Source organism: Aythya ferina (assembly GCF_964211825.1).
Source record: "Aythya ferina genome assembly, chromosome: 2".
NCBI lineage: Eukaryota > Metazoa > Chordata > Aves > Anseriformes > Anatidae > Aythya > Aythya ferina.
Window position 1 is genome coordinate 81726922 of NC_140297.1, and position 25900 is coordinate 81752821.

The 25900-nt window shown below is 41.6% G+C and overlaps 1 long non-coding RNA gene across 1 annotated transcript in view; it reads left to right on the top strand.

Annotated features, from left to right (window-relative positions):
- Window positions 1-1033: 1033 nt before the first annotated feature.
- Window positions 1034-25900, top strand: part of LOC311431980 — a 33571-nt gene continuing 8704 nt past the window's right edge. Inside the window, exon 1 of the long non-coding RNA XR_014689748.1 lies at window positions 1034-1108. This is a non-coding gene — a long non-coding RNA (uncharacterized lncRNA). The remainder of the gene's footprint in view (window positions 1109-25900) is intronic.

Below are 25900 nucleotides of genomic sequence, written 5' to 3' on the forward strand. Positions count from 1 at the left end.
CTGAGTCTGGGCTTTTCTTGGGTCCATATTTTGTTTTTTGTGCAGCAGGAAGTAAGTTTTGGATTCACTGTGTATGTTTTTGTTAAAAGTTTCTGAAATATTAAATGAGAAACTTTTTTTTTTTTTTTTTTTTTTTTTTTATCACAGTTTTGGAAGGAGCTTAGGGTAAATGTGTTCCCAATGCTGCTTTCCATTGGAGTTGGACTCCCATTGATAATTCCAGTTATAATTACAAGAAGAGTATACAATAAGTATTTAAGCAACAGTCCTGAAAACAGAGGCATAAGCTCAGTCCCTGTCTCCTCTGATGAGTCTGGCACAAAGCAGCCACACCAAGCCATACGTTGCTGCAGCTAAAGAGCTAAGGCAGCCCCAGGGTCTCAGCATCACACTCTGGTACACCATCAGCTGCAGCAAAGGTCAAGCATGCATGACTCTCGGAGAAGCCTCGTGACTGCTGCTTCATCCTTCTCCTCTTTTTCTTTTTGCTCACCAGACCCTGTCTTTTGTCTCCTCCCCTACCTCCACCTAAATCCCTGCTTTTACCTTATCAGCCTCCTGTCACCAATTCTAGCAGTGCTAATTCCAAAACAAATAAACAAGCAAAACACTAGTAAATCAGGAAGATTTTCTCCAACTTGGACTCTACACCATTTGTCCATCTGATGCGGTACAGAGACTTTTCCCTGTGTTTTCCTGCTGTCAGTACTGTGAAGTCTCCCCATTGAGACATGTTTGCCTTCCTGGGAACTGATGCTCCGTGCTGGAAATTAGGGGATTTCTGCGGTCACTTGGGCAGATCTTTAATATCTTTGTTATGCTCCCACTCTTTGGACACACAGACTGAGAAAATGCCGAGCTATTGCGTGTTTGCAACAAGAATGGCACAAGACTTCGGAGTATATGGATACAGGGCAGAACAAATCAAAACCAAAAGAGCGTTCAGCTCTGACAGGAGGAGATAAGAGACTCTGTCCACAGAGCTGGAGGAGGAACCTGGCACTGTATCCTCTTTCTTCATCGTTTCCCTCTTCTTTCAGCAGTTTTGGTTGGCTGTTACTCTTCTGCCCTCTCCTTCCCTCTGCAAAGAAGACTGCAGACATTTTTGGTAGGTGCACCTCGTTCCCTGACTACCAGGTGGCTCTCCCAGTGGCAGGTCTGTTCCATTAGTTTATGCCTTTGAATATTAATGGAAAACTTAGTTCAGTCATGGGGGTATTGAGGAGGAGAGGCATACATGAAACAGAAGGAAGGGTAGGAAAATATGTATGGGAGAGAAAAAAAAAAATGGGTAAACCAGTCTATTTTTATAGATCCATTTCATGAAATATTCCTGCTACTGTTGTTCCAGAAAGGCCTCCTAGCCTAGAAATAGTAGCTGGTGGTCATGTTTAGTGTCCCACATTTGTGACTGAAAGCAGCCATGACTCATATATGCGTACGGTGCTCTGCCTGTAAGTCGCTCAAACTTAAAATGGCTGAGGTTTACTGTGAGAAAGCACATCTGACTTGTATTTTCTAGAGTCTGAAGAAATATCTTAAAATAACAGCATAAGGGAAAAGTACTAACCATAAAGAATTTTGCATTCTTTGGAATGATATCATAGCAGACATACACAGTAGACTAATTATGATTTCATCTTTAATTTTACTCCAAAGTTGGTTGCATTTTTTTTTGAAGTGTCATTCTTTTTTTATTTTCTCAATCCAATGGCCGCATTCCAATCTCTTACTTACAATCATCTATATTAATTTGTGTTCTTCAAACAGCTGGATAATCTGTCGTAATTAGAATGATCTCCGCCGGCTGGCTTTTATCATCTTGTCAGAGGAAATTACCCGGGCAGACTTCTCTTTCCCTCCCGCAGACAGTGGAGGGTGCTGTTGGATTTGATGTTGCAAAAAGGTGAAGCGGGATCGTATCTGTGTGCTATGCTGTTATAGAGAATTGCCCAAAGTTCATTTCCTTGCTTCCTAGATAGACTTTGCAGATACTGACTTTCAGGTTGTGCTTTACTGGGATGACTGGGAGTGCCAGTAGAGGGACAGGACCCATGCATAGCTCAGGACAGTGAGGCTTCAGCTCAGTTATTTCTCCAGGTGGGTGAATGAGGAAGTAAACATAGTAATACAGGTTTGGGTTTTGACTGTCTGGCTGTGTGTCCCATAATAGCTTTATTGCCTCTTGTCCAGAGATGATATTTTGCATTAAAATTCTCGAGGAGAGGAGGGGGAGGAGAGGAGGAATCAGGGGAATCTGGTTCTCTGACAGAGGAGGTCTGAGTCTATCCACGCAGCACTCACTGCTTTTCCAAAGTATGTTCTGAATTAGGCAGAGTGCAGTACATCTTCTTCAACGTGCTTGGCAAGAAAGCTTGAAGCCATGATAAATGCATGGATGAGAAATCTTGCTCCCAAACTTGGAGATTGTATTAGGACACCCAAAGTCAGGACCATTGCTCTTCAGCTGAGTTTGCATTAGCCAAACGTGATCTAAGAGCAGGAGCTCAGCAAGCCAGTCAGCCTGTCTGCTCTTGGTCCTTGAACAGGATATAGGATGTGGTTATTGAATTTCAGATGCTGTATTTCATTGTCGTCAGGATACTGTGACTTTATTAGTGAATATATCACCAATAATATGGCATGTGGTCAAAGGATGTGTCGTTCCCAAGCCCAAGCAAATAGTAGAGAATTAACAAATGCATTTCAAAGAAGCCCTTTGTGAATTGCAAGTATGTCTTGCTGCTACTGCCATTTAGGCATTTATTTTCCCTCTATACTACTTCTCCTGTAAAAATTTCAAGTAGAAATTCTACTCGAGCTTCCCAGCTAAAATAAAACTATCTGTTTTATGGATGAGTAACTGGAGAAGTCAAAGAAGTTAAATGATTTTCCCAGAATCAGCAACTGAGAATGAAACCAACCTGTGTGAATTAAGCTCAGAAGCTGAACTTCCCTGAACAACTGGAAGGGACAGAGGATGCATCCCGTGACCCCTTTCTTTCCACCGTGTAGCAATTCTGGTTCTGCATCCTGAAGTGTGTGTGCCATGCAGAAGCTCTGGAGGATGCACGCTGCATGGTGCGCTGCACAGGTCCATCAGCTTTTGTAACTGGCCAATATATCCTGGTCATAATGTTCCCACATTGCTTTAAAGATGAGAAGCACTATGTCTACCAGTGATTGAAGTTATGGCACAACATGATTTTCATCCCACAGGATGTAAAGCAGCCCACTGAGGTATTCATTTGTACTCTATTACTTCCTCTGCTGCAGCCCCATGAAGAAAAAATTCTCCCTAAAAAGTAATAAAAGTGTAAATGCAACCCCCTCACCGCTATGCCCTGAATGAATGAACCAAGAGCTTGCAAAGAATATGTTCCTGGTCCCTTTCTGAATATGGATGAGTGGCAACTAAGCATGAAATGCCTCTGGGCCACTCATACAGTCCTTTGGACAAAGTTATTTTCTGGTCTAGATCGCTGAGGACTGATTTGCTAGAGGGAAATGTTCCTACCTATCCTGTGTTCAGTTTACCTGGATTTAATCTTCTTAGTTTGAATTAGTAGAGAGAGTGTGTTTATGTCTGTATCCATAGATGGAAGTAGAGATAGACTCCCTATTTGAGTGCACAATGTTTATTTTATCCTAAAAGTTTGTTTTCCTTTTTCTCTCCCCCCCAACCTACTCCCCCAATGTCACTGCTGCTGTATTTTATTAGACCTCTGGTTTTCATTACGCAAAAAGTCAAAACTGGAACATTGTAAATCTTCCCTCTCCTCCCCGCTCCCTGCTCTGAAGCCCGGCTGCCATTCGATGCCTGACGGCTTCTCCTACCAAAGCGCACTATTTCCAGGGGCTTTGGGGAACTGGAGGTGAGAACAGGGAACAGGTCGGGGGGGGAGACCCGCTCGCCCAAGGCTTGTTAACCTGAGCGCACACTCTCTTTCTCAAATTTGTTTTCTCAGCTGGTGGCACAGTCGCTGCCCCAGCGCCATTGGTCCAGCAGAGAGCAGTTTCATTCGAGATCTGAGGGCAGATTTTAAAGAAGTGGTTGGGACAGGAGGAGGGGGAGCTTAATAACAGCTTAGAGCTTGACTCCCCATGTTTTCTTAGTATATTGAAATATGAACTGTGTAAACACTCCGCATTCCACCTGCTCAAGCATCTGCCAAACGGCTCACAAAAGCCCTTTGCTCTTTTTTACATCCTCCCGCTTTGCTTGCCCTCCTCCCCACGAGGTCCCCAGCACCACCTCTCTGTCCTGCTCCCCACCCAGTCTCCACAAACAAGCAGATGCCCCATTTTTTTCCTGCTGGAGACATGCATTTCCAAAGTTGCTTTGCACCTCGCATGCAGTACCTTTCTCAGCCTCCTCCTTCCCAGAGCTGTGGACTCGCTTCAGTCTCAGAGCACCTCTCGCTGCTGGTGCTTGTCAGATTATTGTTGTTCTTTCGAAAATATTTACTGTTATTACACATAAATATGGCAGTAATCACCTGAGAGGCTGAATGTTTTCCACATCAAAACTTGGAGCAAAAAAAAAAAAAAAAAAAAGAAAAAAGGGCTGCACCCACATGCTCTGCCTTTTACCTGCCTGCCCCTGAACGGGGAGCAATTTCCATCCAGATGGCAAGCCATCAAGGGTTTTACACTTTTACACTTAGTAAAAATGCTGAACAAAGAAGTGCCTTTTCCACCCTGCTCTGAAAGAGAGCAAGCTGTGCTGGCTTTGCCGAGAGAGCAGATTTCCCCTTGGCATGACCTGCTGCCAGCCTCCAGGAGCAGGGCAGAGACAGTGACTGCGTTTCTGCTGCGCTGCACCAGTCCCCAAAGGCCGTCACTCCTTGTCTCGGATGTGACCGTCCCGTCATCACCCTCAAGGGTGTGTAGCACTCAGTGGTGTTCCTGGAAGTGGGCAGGTAGCGTGTGTTGGGAAGCATGGTATTTTTGATCCCGGAGGTTGAGAACAGCATGCTTTTGACTGCGTGAGCTGCGGCAGCCAGGAAGCATTGCCACGATTGCATCAGACTGCAAGAGGCTGACCTGGAAAAGAATGGGGAGCTGTGATTTAGGTCTAAGACAAAACTGGTTTTGTTTGACTGTGGAGGGAAGCTACCAGGAACTGAGAGATGGTGAGATTCAGGCAGTTTCCCCACTGTCATGGAGCCTTCATACTGCCAGCAAAAGTAGCCACCTGGGTTCCCTAAGCTTCATTCATATGAGCTGAATAAAAATAATAAAAAATAAAAAAGGAAATGGCTTCCTCCTCCTAATTAAGGTGTTCTTGCTGTCCTTTGACCTCAAAGTGCTTCACATTGCCAAGCATAGACCACTGTGCTTGTATCTCAGTTCCAGTCCCTTTTGGTCTGGGGGTTATGAGGGAAACAGTTCTGAATGGTTTGAAATGTGACAGCAAAACATCACCAAAGTAAACCTGCCTACACCTAGTGTGCCTGCTTCGTTAGGACATCCCAGCAGTGAAGCTGGGGAGGATTTGGCATCTCCTAATTGGGAGACAGGCCCTAGACTTCATCTGGGGCAGCTGGTGGGAGGGATGAGTGATGTTGTTGCTCATGTTTTTCACAGGTACCTGGACCTCTGCTGGACCTTTTTGTGGCTTCAGCATCTCTCTGGGGCAATGCAACAAGAGAGAGAATTTAAAGAGAGAATCTTTAAAAGGAACACTTGACTACGTGGGTCTTACAAGGTCTTTAATTGGATTGCTTTGTCCTTTGAATTTGTTGGTTTTGTTTTCTTCTCCTGACGGTTGCTACAGGGCAATCAGCCATTTTAGGCAGATGAGCTGATTCAGTGTCTCATCTACACAGCACTCCCCTGGGACTGGGGCTGGGTATTTTTTCATTTTACTCTTTCTTGCCTTGCACTGTGCAGTTGTGTGTATTTCTGCCTGAAACAGGAATCATGCAAAATATCCTTACAGTCCTTTGCAGGCTCTTGGCATTAGAAACACCCTTCCCCTCTGCCTCTCCCAGCCAAGTGATGTGTGCAGCAAAGCTCAGAGCGGGGAAGGGAAGGGAGAGGAAGAGGAAGTCATTCACCCCACCCTTCCAACCAGAAGCAGGAGCCTAAAGCAGTCGCTCAGATGGAAGAAGGTCACATTAAAAAGAGGAAAAAAATAAATTAAAAAAAAAGACAAAAGGTGTTCCCTCCTCCCACCCCATTAGGATCATCATGGCTGGGTGTAACCTGCACACAGACACCAGCGACCCTTGCCAGAAGCACATTGGATGGTGTTGATAAGCTGATACCACCGTGAGAGGTGCAGTAGTCCCTGACACGCTTGTGGTTTTCTCTGGGAAGGTGCCCTGACATCCTTCCCACCAAATCCAATTTGCTTAAAGCTGTTCACTGGTTCTCAAAACTCCTCTCATCATAAAGTAAGCTGGACCCAAGTATTTCTAATCCAGTCAGGGCCAATGCCCTGTCTCCAGCTATTTTTCGGAAGGTTGGTGTGAAGGACTGAGCAACAGGAGGTGCATATTTGTTCCCCAAAAAGGGGAAGGGTCATTAAACTGGAACATCTAGTATGCTTTTGGAGGAATTACATTACATCAGAAGGAGCCAGAAATAAGATACCATTTGTTAACTTTACTAATCCATTAAAAATACATTGGGCAACCGAGCTATTATTTGTAACTCTCTGCAATCTCTCCTACAGCGAGGAAACAATGTCTGACTGCGTTTAGGTGTGGTGTGTTCTCAGAGCACATAAAGCTTTCAGCAGCTTTGTATGAGGCTGATTTTGATTTTAGGTAACAGCACATATTGAATCAGCTGGGGAAAGAAAGTCCCCAACCAGAAATCTACTAGTAGTAAATTACCTGAAATTTCAAATGACCCATGGATATATTTATCATATTATCCCTATATTTATGAATTTGTGTGTGGGAGGGGAGGAGGTGCTCGAAGCTGCAAATTGTCAATCCACATCCAGTACTTCAAACTGAGCCAAATCATTCTCGCCTTTTCTTTTAAGCTGGACATAACTAGAAAATAATTGAGTGGTTGAAATGAAAGATTTTACCTTGGGTAGTACTTTATTGTACTCAGTACTCCTGTGTTGGTAAGAACAAGTTAACTGCCTTGTTCTCCATCACTACAATGAACTAAAGGGAGGATTGAAATGAAAATTATTCTTCTATTTTAATCTTATTAATCTTTTTTTCCTCTGTTCCAGTTAAAACAAAAGCAAGAGCTGCAGAGGCAGATTGACCTTGTAGCAGCAAAAGCATGATTCAGTGAATCTTTACATCTGAGAGTGGGTTTTTCTTGTTCTGTAGCTCTAAAAATTAGGATGGTTTTCCTAGCTTTCAGCAGAACAGGTTTGTACTCTGAAGATGAACATGTACTTCTGAATGGAAAAATGTAATTTTGTTTAGGATTCTTTTTAAAACACCAGGCTTGCCATCAATCAAGGACAAAAAATATCCTGAAAGGATTAAACTTGCCTGAAAGGACAAAAAAGGGACAAACTGCCTGAAAGGCAACCGGAGGCAGGACTGTACACATAGTAGTGAAAAACCCATGGCTTGACAAAACCCCGCCTTGCTGAGAGTTCAGGTTCTAAATTTAGGGCTCTAAATAAGTGATCTGATGTGTGAAGGGTCTACACTGCCAGCCAGAATCAAGAGGAAGAGCTGCTGCCTTCATGCCTTTCCAAATCAGGACATTTAAGTCTAAGGCACACTCTGAAAAGCCAGGCTTTATTTCTTGGCTTCAGTTCCCCCAGCAGTCAGATAAGGCTGATGTTCACAAAGGAGCAAGCGAGGGGTGAGCCTCACAGCCCCACCTCTATCAAAAGCAGGTCCCAGCCCTCAGCTGCGATCTGCTCCAGAGGGACTCCGTGCCCCAGCTGAGACCGACAGGATCCACACGGACCAGCCCAGCCCTGGGCACCTGGCCCAGGGAAACATGCTTTTAGGTGCTTACATGAAAAATGATCGCCCCGTTGCCTTTAGGGTAAAGCCTGCCTGCCTTCGGCTGAAATATTACTTCTGCCTGGTGAGATGCTGCTTTCACGGCTGATGCGTCTCTGGGTGAGAACTGGCTCAGAGGCCAGTGGCAGGTTTTGTGGCAGGATTTTGAGCAGACGGGGTTTCTGGCTGCGTTAAGCAATCAACAAGTGAATGTGCTGTGTAGGTAAGTGCGTGCTGGGCCAGCAAACCTGAGACTGCTATCACTCCTTTGCCTCTGGACACAGCTGATAAGAGCCGGAGGGCAGAAAGGAGGCTAACAGAAGAGAGGGTGGGCCTCCAGTGCTGTGGCCACTTCATTGCTGACTAACTGATTTTTTTTTTTTGAAAACTGTCCTAAACTATGACGAGATTACAACAGCAAAGCACTTATCTGCCAGCACGCCTCGCCAGCTGTTCTTTAATAAGCTGCAGAGGGAAGAGGGGCCTGGTCTTTAAAAATGGCTGCAGTTTCCTCCTCGCCAGCAAAGGCTCTGCTTGAGTGTGCTGGGACAGGCGAGGTGCCAGAGGCAGCTGGTGCATCGAGTGCTGCAGGAGCAGTGATGTTGAAGGAGGGATTGAGGCCAGTCCTGAGGCCCTCACGCCATGTACTGCCTGCTCTCATCGTTAGCACGGTACCTGCAATGCTGCCAGACAGCCTTCGCATTTAAAATGCAGAGCAGTGGTACAAGGTCTTCCTGCCAGATCTGATCTGGGCAGGTGCCTTCCATCCAAACGTCCCTCTGTGGCAATGATACCCAGTTCTGGAAGTTCTTATTCCAACAAAGCTCCTCAGGTTCTGGTTCTTCTCTTACAAGACCCGTTGCAAGTGCCCAGCCCACCACATTTCACAGAATCACAGAATTTCTAGGTTGGAAGAGACCTCAAGATCATCGAGTCCAACCTCTGACCTAACGCTAGCAGTCCCCACTAAACCATATCCCTAAGCTCTACATCTAAACGTCTTTTGAAGACTTCCAGGGATGGTGACTCCACCACTTCCCTGGGCAGCCTGTTCCAATGTCTCACAACCCTTTCAGTAAAGAAGTTTCACTTCTTTTCACCCTGCCTCCCAAAGTAGCTCTTCAACGCCTTTCCCTAGTCTTGTGCATAGAGACTTGGAGCTTTCTTTTTGAGAAAAAGAAACTGGGGATTTTACTTTTATGGGACATATGAAGAAGTTACAGGGAAATGCATTCATGTTTTTGCCTTGCCCTTTTTTTCCTGGCACTTTGGTCTGTGCTTCAAGTCAGATGCTATGAGGTATGACTGCCACACTGCCGCCGCATGTTTGAAACAACAGCATGTCTCCACTTCTCTCAAAAAAAATCATAACCAGAGGAAGCCCTACCTGTGTGGTGAGCAGTTTTTGCAAGAATCAGAAGCAACATCTCCTCAGAGCTATGACTTCAGCAGGAACATGAAGTCTCTACCTCTCCCAGGAGCAAGATAGCTCCAACCCTCTGACAAAGCCACTTGATACCCTGAGAACTGTATCCTTATTCTTTGGACGGATAGCTACAGAGACGAGGATTTTGTAATCACAGTGTTTGCCTGTTCTTCCCAATCTAAATTGCTTTCAAATCTATTGCACATTCCCTAACCAACGTAGCAGAGGGGTAGGAATTTCACAGACAGGAAGTTCAGGAAAACTGGCAGCTGGATGGGGAAGAGTGCTCCCCTGCTCCCAACCCAGACACCCAAAGGGAAAGCATTTTCTACTTAGCCATTATCTATTTTCTTTGGTTGCAGCCAGCTGGTGGTTCACAACATGCATTACTACTAGCTGGCCACAGTAAATGCTGTTTATTTCTGATCTGGCAGTCATGGGGAATATGAGCAAGTTTTGGAGGTGATAGGCAGAGGAACAAGGGCCATCCTGTGGGAGGCTAAGCTTCATTCGTTCTATCATTCAAGGGACAACTTGGTATTTTCTTAATTTTGAATATGACCAATGTTCTGTTTTTCTCTTTGGTTATGTAGTCGAGTCTCATGGAAATGAAAAGCGATTGCAAAATGGGAAGGAAAACTTGGTCCACTGGTGTGTATTTGAGCACTGCCAGGCAGGTGAGATAATCAAGAGCTGTAAGAATATAATAACCAGGGAAAACAGAAGAACTTATATGGAAATGTTATCATTCCAAGGGAAAAAAAATAAATAATAATAATTAAAAAAATGTTTTCCTGTGTGATTCTGACTTTTTTCTCCCTTTACAAGACTTCAGTTATCTGCTCTAAAAGACTGGCTCTTTGTGAGTGGCTGGAAATGGCTTAAGGAGTTCAAAGAAAGTAGGAGATACTAGGGACTTGGGGATAAGAGTCTTGCAAGTAAATTTCAAGGAAAATATTACAGCTTTAACAGCTACCAGGAGGCAGAAATCCACTGTCTAGGAGAGTGCACTGAGGCGTTGCCAAGAGCAAGCAGCTGATAATGGTTGCAAATATATTTGCTGATGAAATGTTAAGTTGCTTGATAGAGCTTTTTGGTTTTCAAAGTGACACTTTTCCATGAAAATTTACATCATAAGAATTTGAGGTGGGGCAAAATTGGAACCATGTGTTGGCTAAATCTGGCAATTGGTTAAAAAGGAGTGCAGAAACAAAGTGTCCATGCTTACAAATTGCAGCGTTAAAAGCTAACAAGATGTCTCCTAATCCAACTCGAACAGAAATAAGTTCCTGACCATGAGCGTCTCCCTACAGACTCAGGGTCAAGGTTGCTAAGCAAACTATAGTCCATTATCCCTGTATCTGTCAGGAACAAAAAATACAGCACAAGATATTTTCAGTCCACCAAAATCCCTGGCAAAATCCAGCTGACAACAAAAGGAACAGCCATTAGACCCAATAAAATATTTGTTTCTTGGGACCAAATTGTGGAATTTCTCCTCTTTCTTGCAGCCTCTTTCATCTGTTGTGCCTTCTGCCTTTCCTGTCAACTCATCTGCACAGGAAAAAGAGAAAGGAAGATAAATGTAGCCTAAGAAGAATAATTAAATAAATAAATAAAAAGTGTATGTCCATTTTGTATTCATCATAAACAACACCCAAAATCAATGTATATCCTATGAGGAGGGATTCTGGTCACACAGACCCTGTTGGCAAAACTCCTGTTGATTTTAGTGGGTGTGGATTTTGTCCTCTGCTATAGACTCTCTCTAAAGAGTGTAGCAAGTCTGCATGCAGACCTAAGGGACTTGGAAGTTGTTAAGTAAGGTGTGTGATCTAATTGCGAAAATAGCAGCTCTGGGAGTTTTCCTGACCACAGCTTTACTCATTCCCACCCAGTAACTTCTTTGGTCCTAAACCTGCAAGAGGCTCCACACATGGTTAATGTTAAGGGTGTGTGTAGTCCCATATCCATGAAGTCAGTGTGAATATTCATTTGTTCACAGCTAAAAGCGTGTAGATGTTGGAATGGTTGGGACCTTGGACAGTTTCAGTATTATGAATGGTGCTCGATGTAGTTATCTATCTAGCAGAACACCCTTTAGTATGACTCTTTAGAGCAAAGATTTTAAGTCATAGACAAAGTAAAGGATAGGAAATTGGTACTTCAGAGAACTAGCTGAACAAGAGGCTGATCTCCTAAACTCTGCCTTAAGTGAACACACTTAATTAAGTTATCCTATATTAAACATGACTTCATCTTTAACAGCTTCTAAACATTATGATTGTAAATGACAGCAACTTAAGAAAGCAGCATGCTACTGACTATCTGAAAGAAAGCTTACTTTTCTATTATAGAAGAGTTTATGTATAAAAGCTTAAATTCAAGAAAAAGGAAGCCCTCAAACTCTACCTTACTGCAGAGTTAGTGTAACCTAAAGTCATGTGTAAAATAAAGCAAATACTTAAATGCTTTCCTGAATAAGGGTCTAAAGGAATAATTTTTGCTGAATAAGCACTGAAGGGCCATAGGACTCTAAACAACTAACTATAACTATTACCAGTAAGTATTTTCATTGTACCTTGTGTATCACTGCCAGCTATGATGGGCTGAAGCCAGATTCTTGCAGAGAGGAAAATGAATACACAGCAGTACAGAAAAGTGATCTCTGTTGTCTTGCCTTTTTGTCTGTAGGACTAAAAAAAAAAAAAAAAAAATCACCACCAAAAAAGCGTTTTGGCATTCGTATGCACAAATCCACAAACTGTGTGTTAAAAGATTATATTTTAAGTTTGTATACAAATTAATCATTTAAAAAATTACAGCTCAGCAGTTGTTTATATCACATGACCAGACTATCAATCATAATAATAATAAAATGGGAGATTTTTAAGCTAGTACACTTCTGAGTATTCAACCAAAATGGAGAAAAATGGAGAAAACACATAATATATCTTCAGGGCAGTAATGTCCTGTTATTGTTAAAAAACTGCTGGGACCTCATTAGTGACTATGAAAACATCATCTGTGAATACTGTGAGGCAATAAATCTACAGTGTCCAAGGAAGAGAGTGCAGGGGGGAGGGGAGGGGCGAGGGAAGAGAGCAAGCACAACGTGTGTATTTGCCATTTTTTCTTACCCAGCTGTGAGTTAGTAATTTCCATATCTGCTTGCCAAACAGCTTCCAGAAACTATTACCGATTATGTGAATTCAATAGTCTGCTAATGAACGATAAGATAATGGGTCTGTGTTCAAGACTGCAGGAGACAAATACTTGTTTACATGTCAGAAATTCCTTTTCCATTTGGGTCATTGTACACAAATACACACGGCTCATGAGGCCATGGCTCATAGCAGTATAGCTCCCAGACAGGGCTGCTGATGCCCCAGGTATGGACCTTCAGTCTCCAAACCAAATGCTAGTTGTTGAAGCACTCCTCCAATGATCAATTTTCCATAGCTTTAAATAAAGCAGGCAGTGTTTTAAAAATGAATGAAGAGTTTTGTGAAAAGAAAGAAGGAAAGAAGGGAGGTAAATAGCTTAACGATAAGTCCTGAGACATATTTGTGTAAATACGTAGTATTTTGGAAGTGTCTGCATGAGACATTTAGGCTTGTGATAAAATTTACCTATCATAGCTGTTTTAGTAATGTTTTATAATGCTTTTCACCTCAGATGATTTTATCATCTGCCTGCCACATAGCACCATAGTGCAATGAGACATAAATCCATTGGTATCACATAGATGCAGCTGTGCTACAGTGAAATTTGGCTCTATATTTGAGGAAGTCATGTCACCTGTCACTGAAATGGGGCTACTTGTAGAGAGGAAAAGCACCACTGCCAGCAAGACTGTTTTTAGCAGAGGAAGCAAAGGGTAATATAGCCAACTAAAATGGCTTGAGAGAGTAGGTAGGAGGACCAAAAGTAAGCACTTGAGTCAGAGTTTCTTCAGGACACCAGGTCTCATGTATGCCTGAGAAATTAAGGGCTCTTCATGGCCATGAGTTTAACACCAACTGAACAAGTGGAAACTACTTGCTGCCACAAAAATTACAGACTGGTTTACTGGTTTTGCACAGGACTCCTGCCCCCCAAGTCATCCCCTGCACCTCACTTTTTTTCCTTTCACTCTAAATCCATTTCTTCCACTTGATTTCACAGCACTGGATCCTTGGTAGGTCATGGTCTTCGACTGGAGAGCTCTTTTGTACATTGAATCTGTAAAGACACTGAGAAAGCACAGAACTTGATTTACCTCCCAGGAAATTGGGTACCTTACCTCTGTATGTGAAAATTAAGTCACTGGGAAGTAAATATCACCAAAAAAGGACCTCACATTACCAGCATCACTTTTGTAAATCTTCAAAATTGGCAGATGCCTAACATAGTGGCCTGCCAGGGTTAGTAAAACAGCTGTTTTCCATATTTTGTTTATGCAAGGACGTTGGACAATGAGACTTACGGCAGTGGGAGAACCAGAGTTTAGGTGGTATTGGACCCCAAGGAACAGCTAAGACCTCTGTCTCTAACTACAGACTCTAGTTTTACAGGATTGTTTTGGACTTACCCCATGCTATAGCAATCGGAATAGGACACTATAGAAGAAAATTGAAATGCTGTAGTTATTTCCAGAGATCTTGAGCACCTTTACCTCCAAGGGCTTCTGGAAGATGGAAATCAGGCACAGCTGAAAATCGGGTGTTCACATTGTAGGGCTTCAGTCTTTCTTGTGTATCAGCTTTTCTTACTCTTCTCTGAAAGCTACTTCTTCCACCTTTATCACCTGAGACCATACCCTTTTGCATGGTGTCTCCTCTTTGCTCTGCAGTGGAAACAACCCATAGAAGCACCAGAGGAGAGCATTTTCTGCAGAAGCTAGCAGCAATGTTGATTCTTGCTGCAAACAGAGCCAACAACAGCAAAAGTCAAAACAAAGATCTGGCCATGCCCAATCAAAGGTCATCTCCCGTATCACATCCCATTAGTCAAAAGGCAGAAAGGACCAGTTATGATTTAGAGTAATCTGAAATAAAGCACTAGTGCTTGGCTTGGAAGGAATTCCAGGTTTTGTAATGGATCTAGCAGAACTATATGTTAATGTGGTCTGCATTAATTTATGTTTTGTAAATGTAGAAAAGCTGATGGGAAAGCAATAGGCCCCTGCTGAGCTATATCTCTTGGAAGAAAAGTGACATGAAATAGGATTGGACCTTATAAAATCTCAAAGGTAGCAGGGAAAAGAGCATGCTGTTATTCATTCACAAGAGTTAGTATCTTCTTCCTTCTGGGCAGTGTGTGTACAATCACAAAAGGTCAATTCAGGCATATACATGATGTAAGCACAATGATTGGCAGCCACTGTAGTACATGCGTAGGGTATAGGCAAAAGACTTTCACAGGCAGATAAGGAAATAACTATTAATCCAGGCAAAAGTTAGAATTGCTTGGTCAGGCATACATGTGAGCAGTCTTGCCACTGTAACAGGGATTCATTCTTGAGACTGAATTTTCTGTGCTCTGCCGTAGCTTGCTGTAGTTTAAAATCAGATCAGAAGTGATGTTTTCATTCTACAAAGTCAGAAAGAAATTGTAAATGGGAAGAAAATATATGCCAGTTCTGTGTATATATCAACATTTTACTTCTGATTGCCTAATTGTATATTAATCCTGGACTGGCCAGTATAGTATATGAGGTGAAAGAAGAATTTGTATGTCTACGGTATTCAGAAGAAGAAAAAAAAATACTGTTTCTGATACTCCCCTTTCTTAATAACTGCATATACATTGTATTACACTACAATGTGAGCTGCTTGGCCTGTCAGGGTAGAGGAGTACTCTGCAGGATTTTCAACCCCATTGGGGGAAATTCAAACATTTAGCTAAAAAAAAAAAAAAAAAGTCCCAGGAATGTGCATGAACATCACTTAAGAAGCTTCAAAAATCACAACTTTCATATGTGATGTTCTGCAGTATAAGCATTAGATGAATGTATGCCAGTACTGGTCTGAGATTCAAATTTTCCCCTCTCCTGGCCTCACTAACTTAGTTTACTAGATTGAAATTTCGTAATTTTATTCTCTTTATTCTCTTTATTTTCTCTTCCTCTCTCTTGAGAGAGTTTGTTCTCTTCTCAATACATTGACACTTTCTCTGCTGCAACATTTGCCTTCTGTTGTTTTGATTTCATCTCCTCTTCATTCAAGAAGGATGATTGACCCAAATGCTCCATACTCACATCTCTTCAGCTACGAACTGCACTCTCAGTTAAGTCATCAACAATATAGTAACTAATAGAAACAGTTATCTCTTTTTCAGAGGAAACATATCCTAAATGTTGAAAGACGTTGCCCGAAATCTGTTAAAAAATAAATAAAAATCATAGTGGAGCTAGAAAAATCAGTCCAAAGCTGGAGTGTATTAATTAGACTCCCATGCCAGTTGTTAACTCATCAGCAACTCATGGCTCTTGGAGCTCAGGAGCACTCCTGAAGCCTGCCAGAGCTTTTAGTCCACTCCCTGGTTATGCATGGATGCATTTATCCCGCCAGACCTCCAACTCTGCCATTTTGGCCCCAGGTTCAAAGGCCTTCAGACATTTCTGGAAGGGTAGTTATTCTTGTTTTAGACCATTGACAATGCTAATGGTAAGAGCAGATTTTGATCTCACATTTTGCAAGTCTGATTTTTTTTTCTTTTTTCTGAAGTTAGTGCAAAAGGAGCAGAGGCAAGTCTAGAGTTCAGATTGAAGGCCACTGAGTGAAGCCTGGAGTTCCACTTGTTGCCAAAGGTGATGAGAATGATTCACAAAAAGTGTTAATTTCTGTGGAGATTACCACTGTGGAAACCAAAGAGGTGACCCAGGAGAAATACACGGTTTCAGTATAGACAGGTGAAAATTGTCTCCAAATCCCATGAAAGAGCAAACTGAGCTAATAACAATGCTTCATGGTCCTAGCTGCATGCACTGAATTGGTAGATAGATAACTGTTTTATCCTTATTGCATATTTCTGTTGTGTTACTGGAGGCAAGGTGGTGTTTATCAGTGACTGAAGTTTCATACTAGGATCTGCTGTGTCCAGGCAGCTCCTGAGCTTGTGTGAAGTGCCATGCAGACTTCCCCTCTCCTCCTTCCAGGGGTGAAAATCAACAGAGAAAGAAATCTAAGTGAGCTGGCTGCAAAACAAAAAACATGCACAATCAAGTTTTGTCCATGTTTATTGAATATTAATACACTAATTTAGACAAAGAAGAACATAAAGCTCAGCCATTTTTATCCATTATTGACCCCGAAGTCTTTCTTTTTGAAAGAGTTATGCATGGATTATGAAAGGAATGCATGGAACATGGATTACTGTGAAACTCCAGACAACATTGCTGAAGAGAAGGCAAATATTGCAAATAATGTGCATAAGCATCCACATCAATAAAATTCAGGAAAATAAGATAAATAGAACTCCTTTTCTGTTTGCTTTTAAATAAACATTTATGAATATATTTGTTAGTAGAAATTTGATAGGAGGAAGCTCACATAATTTATCTGAGCCACATCAGATGCTTTTAGATGTCCATTTTGAAAGCTCTGGGTTTGTTAGCTTTAAGAGTTGATTAACTGAGGGACCCTCCCGGACAGTGACTACGACCTAGCTGAGTATGACTACCTGCAAGTATCGCCCGAAATTAAGGAACTCTTTGAGTACATCAGGAGGTATGCTCCAAAAACGATAAACATTGAGCACAAGCTGCAGCATTTTATTCCAGACTTTATTCCAGAAAATCAGACAACCAAAAAAAGTCGTACTAAGAGGAATTTCCAAGCATAGTTCATCAAAAATAAGCAGGAACTTGCTTTAAAATACAGTACCATCATATCGATCAATTTCTCAAAAGTATTATGAGCTCTAATTTTGCTATTATTTCTCATTTGTCTCCAAAGTTTACTGGTGCCAATGTTGTCAATGTTGTCAGTTTCTAACCCTCAGTAAACTAAAATACTTACATGATTTCATTATTTATTTTCTCCTTTTCTTTTTTTTTTTTTTTTTTCTTTTTCATTTCCACAATTGCACAAGTATGGAAGGTACCTCATACTACTATGTGCTAATGCTCTAAAGTATGATGTTAAATGTCATTGCCTTTGATGGGACACAATCTCATGCTTATTTGAACTTAACTGATCTGTTGATCTTGGAGCCTTAGTTTTTGCAACATTTGCTATAAATTGCACAAAACTTTTCCACTTTCAATTGCAATTCACATTACCCACCAAAGATGAGTCACTGGAAGCACAAGAATGTGTCACTACTTTAGGCCAACTCTATCACTATCACATACTGTACATGACATCTTCTATTTTCTTCCTCTTTTAATTAAAAAAATATATCAGGAGAAAAAAAATCACCATTTTTTTCTCCCACTCATTTCCTGTCTTCCATACTTCTGACTCAAAACTCCAGTGAAGCACCTGTGTGTTGAAGCACTAATATTAACTTCATCTTAAACGTTTCCATTCAAAAAGCCCAGTTTTAGTTAGTTATTATTTTCATAAACTTTAGCCTTTTTGGCTGAACTTATTCCATTGCTGTTCTCTTTCCAAAAGTGACTATTTTTGGAAAGTTTGAGCAAGAATCAAGTAAAAACAAAACTTAACAGAAATACACTTTTCCCACCATTTCCCCCAAATATTTGGAACAGATATAATGACCAAACCTTTTCAGATAAAAATCTGGTATTTGGCTGGGGACAGTCTGTAAAACAGAAAGGTATCTTCCAACATTGTTCTGAAAACAGTCGGAGGCATCTGGAATCATCATTTCTGTTTCTTCAAACAAAGAAACTGAGGCACATGAATTGTAACCAAAACTAACTTCCTATTTCTTTGCTTGTCTTTCTCTCCATTTATTTCTAAGCTAATTAACAATAATCTCCTATGCTTTAAATTGCAGTGTTATGTGTTCCTTGTACAGATAACGTTGTGCAAAGAAGAGAGACAAGGTGGTGGTAACAGCTGGATGTGCAGTCTAGGTGTACACCAGGTAACTGTGACAAGCACAAAGGCACTCACTTATTGAACGGTTAGTTCATGACCAAGTGAGTGCTGAATGCACTTGAACAAATAACATTGTTTTCTGTTCTTCTAGGTCATGGCAAAGAAATATTTCATGGCTGCCTCTTTCAGTTAACAGCATCAGATCTGACCACTGAATCATAGGGTATTGGCATGGAATTGAAAATTCTATCTAGGGTCTCAATACAGCATTGGTTTTTGGTTGGTTGGTTGGTTGCTTGCTTCTTTTTTTTTTTTTTTTTTTTTTTTTTTCTTTTTTTTTTAAAAAGGGTTTTAAAAAGATTTTTGGGGAGTCAGATGCCCACAAAGCAAGCAGGGTTCTCAGCCCTTCTGCATCAGGCTCCTTTGAATATTCCACCCACATAATATATGTATCATTAATTGTAAACACATGAGCAGTTCCACTGAAGCCTGAAGTTAAGTATGTGTTTAGGTACTTTGTTGGATGCTTTCTGTTTATGCTCCATAACAGAAAAAGTCCATGTGGTGGGGGGGAAAAAAAGAAAAAGAAAAAATTAAAAAAAAAAAAAAAAGGAACTTTTCAGCCAAGCTCAAGTCCTCGAGGAAAATGCACACATTAAAAAAAAAAAATAATAATAATAATTGTACACTGAGACAAAATTGGGAACTGTGAATGCTTGGCTTGTATTCCCAATCCCTTTTAATGAAGGGGTTCATAGCTCAGGTGCTCTTGCCTCTGCAGAAGACAAAATTTTTTGCAAGCTGCTGTCCCTGTCATGCATCATTTGAGAAAACATGCCTTCTTGGTCTGTATTCTTTGTTCTGAAGAGACTACCAGGTTCAACACATTAAGTCAGTTTTAAGCAGTCTTCATCAAACACTACATATTTACATCAACAAACAGGTTGCCTTTAATGAGGTACTTGCATGCAGATTTTCTTTCCTGGATTTGTTGTACAAGGTAACCCCTGCAAACAAATAAATACTAACTGTGCAGCAAACAAGGCTGTTGTTTTCTGAAGAAGATAGAGGGTTTATACCTTGAGAAGAAAGGGGATAAAGGAAGAGGACAGCTTCACTAGAAGTAGGCAATCATTGAGCAGTTATTTTACAATGCAACTATATGTGGGAACCCCCACACAGTGCTACATTACTTACAGTTGACCTATTTCCTGTGTTTCTATTCCCCTCTGAAAATTGAGGATGACTTCTTTTACCTTCAGGACTGGACTGAGTAAATGCAATGGCATATTCTATAAATATCTCACATTCTAAATTAGTGCGTTAGTGTGATATATGGCAGGGACAGTGGCACAGATCTGCACCCAAGGAGACTCAAATGTGTGTTGTTTTTTTTTTTTTCTTGTGGGTTTCATTAAAATTTGCTAACAAGTGAAGGATTTACCAGGAATCTTGGGTTGCAGCCCATTCTTCGGATGTAGAGCTTAGGGAAATGGTTTAGTGGGGACTGTTAGCGTTAGGTCAGAGGTTGGACTCGATGACCTTGAGGTCTCTTCCAACCTAGAAAATTCTGTGATTCTGTGATTCTGTGATGTAGATTGCATAGCCCATTTCTGCACATCATTCTCCTCTTCATTTCCCCTAACCTCCTTTTCTTAGACCAGCTACTTCTGCCCTGATCTTCCCAGGGTTTCCCTTTTCCAGAACTTGATTAATCAAAGATAGGGCACAAATTCAAGCACATTTAAGTTTCGATGCTTCCGAAGACCAGGCTTGCTAGATGGCAGCTTTGTCCCTGGATGAATCCCCTGTGATGACCCTAGCTGTCCTCTTCTTGGCAAAGATGTCTCACAGACTCCTCCTAAGTCTGCAAAACTCTTGGCAACAGTTCCACTGCCTCAGGTCAAACTATGACTCATTTATTATGTGTAGACAATAAAAGCTGTACCCCCTAGGTAGGTTTGCTCTGGTATATGCCCAAAACATGGTCTGTTGTTTTGCTGTCCATCTTCCTTTTTCTCCTTGACTCCTGTTCCCCACCACTCTCTCCTTAACAAGTTTGATCAGAATACTTGGACCATTCTCTTCAAAAAAAGAGAGATGAGTAATTTATTGACAAAATACATTGTTTGGTGCTTGGCATTTACCACATTTAGTGTTCTGTCACTCTTCTTTAGAAAAAGAAAGCAAAAAGTCTGTGTCTAATACAAAAAAGCTCCTGGTCCTACCCTCTACTGCCATAGCACAAGAGTCAGATCACTGGCCCAGCAATGATCTCCTCACGATCTTCACAGTTGCCTTGACAAGCTCCCAGGAGAAGCCAGAAGATGTGTGGAAAAGAATGGAGGTAGAATGAGCTCCTTATAAATCCTATATATAACCCCAATCTGAACACACAGCTCCTGTGTCCTTTCTCCCTATTCAGCATGACTTTTTCCAATTCAGGCTCTGTTCAGCCTTGGCTGTGTAAGGTCTTGCCTAATAAATGTAATCCTTCGTAGCAGGGCTGAGACTTAGAAAAGAGAGAATTGGCACTTTGCGTGCCATACCTGTTCAGTGGAGAGACCACTTTGATCTCTGTGGCTACCCATCTAACAGCTCCCACAGCAGTAAGTTCATACACTCTTTTTTTTTATTTTATTTTTTTTCTCTCTTTTTAAAATATATCTGCCAAGAAAGAAAAAAGTGAAAGGAAAAAAGCAGCAATTCCAGGAAGAAGCTGAAGTCCATAAAGTGATCTTTCATTCTCTTTTGCAAAGCTATTGCCTGTCAGCACCACCACGAATCTATCAGAGTATTTTCAGTAACAAGCTTTTGAAAAGCAGAATTTAAAATAAGAAGTGGGAACTGGGGAGGGAGGCAGGGGGAGTATCTTCAAACCAAATGCCACAACTGCTCACAAGGCACTCTATAATTCAAAACTGGGTACCCTCAGGCACGCTGCGCATACATTTATATTTTCAAGGGAACAGTCCCACAATGCAAACACTGTGAGTGGTTTTGCCTTAAGGATCCTGTAGGATTTATACACACGAGGGCTCTTGTCGCTTGTAAGTAGAGGTCAGGAACCTGCCTGGGTGGAGAAGGCAGAGTCAGTGCTTTCCTGAAATCCCTCCTTGTGCCAGGAAATAATCACCACACCCACGGCTACTACATTTGAGCCAAGGTGTTCCAGGGACACAGTCTGTCATATAGGGCACGCCTGTGGAAAAAAGTTTTATAAACCATATCCCGTTTCTTTAATCTTCCATTCCTTGTTGCTGAAAGAAATGAAAAAAAAAAAAATCAAGGTAGTTGCTTATGAGGGAAAAGAAAAGGCGTTTCTGTTCAATATCCAAAAGTAAAAGATCAAAAAGCAAACTTCTGATTTTTCACATATTCCAGATTGCTCAAGACAGGGTTTATTTCCACTGGGTTAAATAGCAGGTAATGAAGTTTTGACCATGGTGGCATAAATCAACTCTTTTGATGGAGTAAAGGGGTAAGGTAGAGAACAAAGAACAGGCAGAGAGGCTACAATACCAAATGTTACTTGTTAAAATATAGAGCTGGTATTTGTTCCTGGTAGGCATCTTAATCTGTGATTTATTGTTGATTCAAAAACTACCAGTTTTTTATTACAGCTGAATGGATTTGAAACTACCATTGCTACATAAAATGGCTAATTGTGTTTTACTGCTTCATTTCAAGTACAATTCCATCTTGGTGCCAAATATCAGACTAAGAAAAATGACACACTTTATTGAAAATAATTGCAGTGAAAAAACATGTAGGTTTCTTTTGGCTGTGATTATATTACTGACTTATTTTTATTTTATTTTATTTTATTTTATTTTATTTTATTTTATTTTATTTTATTTTATTTTATTTTATTTTATTTTATTTTATTTTTTATGAATGAAAATCCTGAATAATTGTTTCTTGTCAATATCATCTGTCTTGTATCTACTTAGCTCAGAAAATATCCAGATATGTTCCATTTTATAGCCAATAAATTTTCCTGAGTTCTTTGACTTATTATTTTTCTCAGATGCATTTTGAAATCGTAAGTCTGATGGTTTTCTCATACATACTTAAACATCACATCACCCATTTCACTTGGAGGCAAGTGGTGTCTGAGAATGAGTAGGCAAAACAGATGCACAGAGATGTCCTCAGAGCCAGCGTGAAGCAGTGTGTGCAGATCACACCAGCAATTCTTTAACTGCAAATTGCAGGCATATCAATATGCTACAATTTCAAATACTCTCTAAACAAAACCCACCGGCATTCAATGAGCTAAATATAGAGAACTGAGAATAGATTTTTACTTTAGAAAACACCTGGGCTTGCTGCTTGGTGGCATGGCTACATGTGGGGAGAGCAGTAGGACATCTCTCATTCGCTCTGCTACTTAGCTGGGACAACTCCAGTCAGTCACCACACAGTAGGTGCTTTGCCAAGGGCAGAGCTGAGAAGGCTCAGAGGATGCTGTGGGGCCATAAAACTACTCAAACATCAGAGCTGGGGCACTCGGCTTTCATACCAATGTGCCCATGTGCTGCAGACCTGGCTTATTCCAACCCCTTCCTGCGATGCCAAGTCTTACAGCTTGAAATCCTGCCCTGCCTTCCTTGTCCCATGTGGCAGGTGTGTGTGATGCTGCTCTCCAGTGCCTCACTTACAGGATATAGGTCCTGACATTTACAAGGCATTTCCTAACCTCGGGCACTGGAGGCTGTTGTTCCAGACCTGTCAGTCTCACTGAGTTTTCTGATTATATTAATTTTAAGGTGTTGTGATAGGTGGAAGAAAAAGTCAGTAAGACAACACCATTGACAGCCCCCGCTCCTGGCTCTGCTTGTCAGACGTGGCAAGTCGCTCAGCAGAGCAAGCACTGCACCTCCATGGAATGCAGGTAACGACAGAGGATACTTCAGGTTCACTCTCATTTGTAAAATATTTTGAAGTCCCTTGATGACAAGATACTGCATAAATCACTATATTCTATTTGCAAATGTGCTGGTTTGGACAGCAGGTTTTATAGGTAATATATATTTTGCTCTGTTGCCTGGAAAACTCAAACTCTGCTGCAAAACAGTAGTTTAGTGAAATAGCAGTGAAGCCAGAACTCATGTATTTCTGCTGCTATTCTTCTTATAAAAGTATGTAACTACAACTAAGAATGTCGTTCTTTTAAACAGATGGAAGCAATTGTCTTCTGGGTAGATGTTACCTTGACTGTTCAGCTATTCCTAAAACTAGGTAGCACCATTTCTGAATTTGTGTGCGATGCACAATGTTGGTAGTGTTTGAGTGTGCGACTGTAACGTGAGGTGTGAAGCACAGAGACAGCTCCAAAATCCACTGAACTTAATCTGAGTCTTTTAGTTTACTTCACCGGCTATTGAATAACACCTATAAAATGTAGTTTATTGTATACAGTGCATTTTGAACATATTCTGAGTTATCGTCAGTGGCAGTAATGGCAAACAGCTGAGGTAACTTCTGTTCTGGGGGAACTGCTTTCCAGCTATTCCTTGAAAATAGCTTTCACCATTTTTCATTGGACTTTATATGCATAAGAACAAAAGTGTTAGGGACATATTATATTGCCAGAATCTAGTGAACTAATTTTTCAGGCACTGATACAGAAACATCATATGGTTTTATTTTAGACTAATAAAATTATGTGGGGGAGTTAGTGTTTATGTCTTTGGCTTGCAAGATGCTGTCCACTTGACATGTCATATGAAGGAAAATAATTTGATGCTGTTTCTCTCAGATGATCAGTTAGCTGGAAGGGTGGAGTGGGGTGGGGGTATCTGTTTTTTCAAAAAACGTTAATTGGCTACCAACTGACTGATAAAAATCTGGTGTCCTAAAACAGGGACTTGAAAACAGAGTAGTGCATCGCATCCTGAAAATCCACTTTCTAGAAAATATCCGCTCCAGTTCAGACACTTTTCGACACTGTCAGATTTTCCACAAGATTTATAATAAGAGCTCTGTAAAACTCTGGCACCTAAGCTGAATACTAAGCATTTACAAAGCTCTCCCTGAGGATTTTTTTTGGACAGCCTTAGGGCCCAGGAGTACAAGGTCTTAACTGAAGAACCTGTGCTGCTCTGGGCTCTGTGCTGCACTGTGCACAGTGACTTAATCTGATCACGACTAAAATGTCTGTGCATCTTGCAGAATGGGGCCACAAAAGGAAAACATGGGATAAAATAAAGCCTTGGGTTTGAAACATTGGTTTAACACTGGTTTTCAATCCTTCTCAGGCTACCACCTGTTCAGGCACATTGTCTCAGTAGAGTTACGTGGGTACATCTCAGACCAGCATTTGGCCTCTGTGGACTCATTTCACTCAAGCTAAAGCCTTCATCAGTTCCACAGGGTGGATCCCAGCAAAGTGGCAGAAGCAAAGACTTACCTTGGCTGCCATGCAAAAATGCTGGATGTTTCCATATTTCAAAGAGTGCTTTGCATCGGCTACACACTGCGTCTGTGCTGTGGCAAAGCAATCTCCGGGAGGGCAGTGTCCTGGCCGCGACGGGGATATTGCTAGCCAATTCTTCACTACACTACTGGAGATTCTGCTTGTCCTAACACATCCTGAAATTAAAGCCAGATGAGAGGCAAAATTTATTCCACCTTTTAGGTGAGTAAAAATGGGCACTGAAACCTTTTGAGCATCAGAGGTGACTGGGAGTGTGCTGGGTCTGTCTGGGATGGAGTTTCCCTGAAACAGCCCATACAGTGCTGTGCTCTGCACTTGTAGCTAGAACAACACTGGTATCATACCAGTGTTGTATTTACATTCTGAGCAGTGCTGGCACAGTATCAGGACTCCCTCCAGACCCCCCAGAGCCAGCAGGCTGGGGGTGGGCAGGAGGTGGGGAGGGGACATCACCAGGGCAGCTGACCTAAACCATCCAAAGGGATATTCCATACCGCGTGGTGTCACACTCAGCAGTAAAAGGTGGGAAATGGCAAGGAGAAGGGGGATCTGGTTATGAAAACATCTGTCCTCCCAAGCAACTGCTACGTCTGTTGAGGCCTTGCTTCCTGGGATGTGGATGATCCCTGCCAAATTAAAAATATTTAACAGACATTGCTTTCTTCCAGAATGTTTCCTAAAATTTAAAGGAATTACGCTGGCAGTGTTTTGAAGCCAGCAGCCTTTGAAAGTGATCAAAAGCTTAGAGGAATAAAATCAGAAATATGGACAGATGAGTAATGGTCAGGCTTCTTTGCCCTGCTTTCAGACATCATCTAAGAGAAAATGCATAAACCTGTCCCTGGCTACATGAAAAGGGCACATGTCCTGCTCCAGTTGCATCAGACATCAGAGGCACCTGTCACTGAGCTGCTCCATGCCCTCCACACTGCGTGGCAGCTCAGTGCTGGCTTTCCGCAGCCAGAAAACATCCGTGACAAGCAGGTTGGCTGGGTGCATGCAGATAGCTTCAAACTGTGCAGGGTCTGGTGTTTTCTTGTTACCACAGAACTGATTTCCTGAGTCCAAATCATTATCCCAGGACCCAGTCAAAGCAGTT